We start from the raw sequence: 3,793 nt of genomic DNA, 5'->3' as shown, positions 1-3,793 counted from the left end.
AAAAAAAAAAAAAAAAAAAAAAAAAAAAAAAAAAAAAAAAAGACAATTGCCACATAAGAAAAGAAAGAGTGGCTTTTGTTTGTTGAGTGGAGGAAATAAGCTAAAAGGAAAAAACACTTGCCACATAAGACTCCATGCTACCATGCAACTGGCTAGGACAGAAGTCTACTGGCTAGCAGGTGAAATTACAAACATTTTGTTTGTTGAGTGGCTTAATTGTATTCTTTTTTAGTACAATAACTTAATTTCACTTTTAAATTTTGTTTAGTGGCAAATTTGAGCTTAATTTTTTTTATTTTTTTTTTTTTAAAGGTGACCACCCGTTCATGCCCACTGAACCTTTTTCTTTTTCTTAGAGCTCACAAGAAAACCCAATCTCTTCCGAAGCCCAGCATATGTGCACCAACAATTGTCCAAAGCCCAATTAGTTTACTCTTTTACTTTATCACTCTATTGTGGACCAAACTGGCTAAATTTCAGTCTTTGAATGGACCAAAGTTGGCCTGCCTCTTTTTCTTTAGTGGCTTTGAGACAACATTGAGATGAGGGCTTGTCAGGTAGCTTAGTTTGATGATGGGGTTGGATTTTATTTTGGATTGTGACTTTGTGCTGTTGAGTGTTGTTGAGCTATCTTCTTGTTGGGCCAAATTTTGGTTTTGGTTTTTTTTTTTTTTTTTTTTTTTTTTAATGGATTACTTGATTTAGATTTACATTATACTTGTTGGAGGTAAATTATATTATAAAATAGGCTTCTACCTTACATGATGAACTCAGTCATGTAAAAATAATAGGTATATAAAAAGTTTAGGTACATAAAAATGACACCAACAATAGTAAATCTATGTGTTTTCAGTAGTGAATTTATGTATCTACGCTCTTCGAGTAATGAATTAATGTGCTTACAGGCTACGGTAGTGAATTGAATTCATGTATTTATAATAGTGATTTATATACTTATAGTAGCTACTATACCAGTTTGACAATAACAATAATTAGACTATTAGCACATATTGTTTGAAAAAGAGATACTAAAACACGCGTGGTGGTATTATTGTAATTTTGTAAAACACTAAAATGCTCCAAGCGGCTGCTGACTCCTCACCCTCTAGACGACGACGGTTGGTAGATCAACGGCATGAGCAATGACAACATTTGGCGAGAATAGCGGTTGCCTCAAAAGTAGTAGCATCGTGAGTGGCGGCAAGAGTAACAGTGACCCTCACACTATACTCCTACAACACTTTGTTTTATGCGCAGACTATAGTGAATTTGTGTACTTACGGTAGTGATTTTTATAAACAAAATTTATGTAGCTAAAGTAATGATTTTATGTAATTATAGATTTATTTTTTAAAAAATTGAAAAAAAAATTATTAATATGGATGTCATCATTTAAAAGATGTCACCCAAAGCTGCTTCACCTGGTTGTTCATTGGCACTACCATGCATCAACATTAATTTTAATTTACGATCTAACAAAATTATTTTACCGTTCTCATTTTAAAAAAGATATATATGGATACATGTGATACTAATTCATTATTCATACACGTTGACTCTTATCGCTTATGTAAATGTTTATAATGGTACAAACTAACATTTTCCTATATTCTCATTATCTTATTCAATTCCCCCCTGCCTTATTTTCTTTGGTCCAAACCCCCATTTTTCGCTATAAGTGAACTCATAACATTTGACTTTGTACCTACATCGTTTCTTTGTCGGAACAAACCTTTTATATTTTATAATTTCATTTTTTTTCTAATAATTCAGATTTTTTTACTTTTGTTTGTTTGTTTTTTTTTTTTTGAATACTACTAACTCTATTAGAATGCAGTATCTATTCATAACTACTTTATCAACCTATTGAAACACAAGAGTTAGTATTGCCTCCACTGAGGCTCGAACCCACCACCTCCCGTATAAAGGGAAGGGTTTGATGCCACTGGACTACAAGGTCCTTACAGATCGAGATTGAACTCCACCTTGACACCCGAAAGTCTTAAATGAGACTTGTCGAAATTATATTGCAAGAAGATCAAGAATACATCATTCATGCCTAAAGTAGCTTGAATTTTGAAAATTGAAAAGGTAAAAGAAGTGGGCGATATGAATGAAAAATTCTTGGGTCAAGCAATTATATTCAAAGTCTATCCTAATGAAAGGGATGCAGATCTGTTGGTTGAATGGGGGATTGTATTTGTATCAAACTCGTTTGCTGCCCGTATGTGTATTCTCTACTCAACAGTGACATCCCATGCATTAAAGTCAAATATTACCTTACACTGACGCCATCATATACATGAAAATAATGCACCCTCATTTAAATCCGGCCAAACCATGTTTAATTAAATCATAATTGCATATTCTATTCAATCTCTCTTTATGATTCATCATAAATATTATATTAGGTCAAGTTCGAGATCAGACCTCTGAGTTGAATAGTATCAACATATAATTTTAAGTTAATGTGTTATGTTCGATCTCTAACACGTACTTTAGATGTATATACTTTGCCTGTGTTCCCCGTTCAAACTCGAAGGTCCAAAGCCTTAGATGTACAAAACCCTGTGTTGGTCCACTTGTAGGAAAGCTTTTTCTTCCTTTTTTTTTTCACAACTTTTTAATTTTGAATTAATAAGCCACAAATCAATAAACCAAACAAGCTAGAAGAGATGAAACCCTATTGGGAATTGTCACTTTGAACCGGTGCCCACCTATTACCCGAATAAATGCTACATACTTGTTGATGCTTGCAGGCTGATCATATTATGAAAGTTATCTAGATTGTCAACTAACTCAAGTCAAGATGACAAATATGCTACTCTGATCTCGCTGTGAGTTGACCTTGTAAGGTAACTAGTCTTGTGACTACTAAATCAACCATCTTGACTAACTTTGTTGAGTTTGCCCCGTTATCTGTGGATTTTGATAATATAAATCCTTAGAAAGACCTATCCCACTTATTTAATTTAAAACATAGTAATAATATCAATACTAATGTTAAATCCATAGAAACAAGAAAAAGAATCCTTATTTTCAAAAAAATTAAAAGAAAAAGAATCCTTAAACAGCTAAACGCAATGTTGAATCCATCAAACAATTGAATTCTGTTGGAGGGACAGAAGGATTATTTATAGTAAGTTTTATGAATATATAAATATGTACATCATCATATCGCAGCAGCTATTACATTGAAAAACCAAAATCATCAAACCAATCTAAATCAAAACTACCAACTTATACATATATTCTGCAAAACCCTTTGAAGAATGTCTAGAAAATAGCTTTAAAAGAAGGAAAAAATAGTATTAATACTATAATTGTGTGTGTATATATATAAAAATGGAAACCTCTTCTTCTTCTTCTGCAGCTTCATGGTTGTGAGCTTTGAATGAAGGAGGAACAAGGAAGATGGTTTAATTAGTCTTCAATGGAGTTGTGCCTGTTGGATGGAGCAGAAGGTGGGACCGGAGTCCCCTTGGGCAGAACGCTCAACCACAAACTTTCCGGCAACCGGCCGGCGTGGGGCTTTACTACTCCCATTGTTCTGACCGGCCTGGAGGCGACGCTGGAACCAGCGAGACAGAAAATCAGAAAAAGAACCCCCAAAATTCGCCACGCAGTTCTTAGGGTTTTAGAGAAAGAAGAAGAAGAAGGTGCCATTTTGCAGAAGATAGTTGTTAAAGGGGTTTGGTTTTGGTAGAGAGATGATGAGGTGATGATGGGAAATGGGGTTTGGAGAGGGATTTATATAAAAAAAAAAATGGAATGGTGGGGGGGGGGGGGGGGG

The 3,793-nt window shown here is 34.2% G+C and overlaps 1 pseudogene; it reads left to right on the top strand.

The window, feature by feature from the left end:
* The first annotated feature begins 3,433 nt into the window (after positions 1-3,433).
* The window catches only part of LOC116024239, a 10,166-nt pseudogene continuing 9,806 nt past the window's right edge, over positions 3,434-3,793 (top strand).

The sequence above is a fragment of the Ipomoea triloba genome, chromosome 7 (genome assembly GCF_003576645.1).
Source record: "Ipomoea triloba cultivar NCNSP0323 chromosome 7, ASM357664v1".
Classification (NCBI taxonomy): domain Eukaryota; kingdom Viridiplantae; phylum Streptophyta; class Magnoliopsida; order Solanales; family Convolvulaceae; genus Ipomoea; species Ipomoea triloba.
The sequence above is the reverse complement of the archived record's forward strand: the minus strand, read 5'-3'. Positions and strand labels throughout refer to the sequence as shown.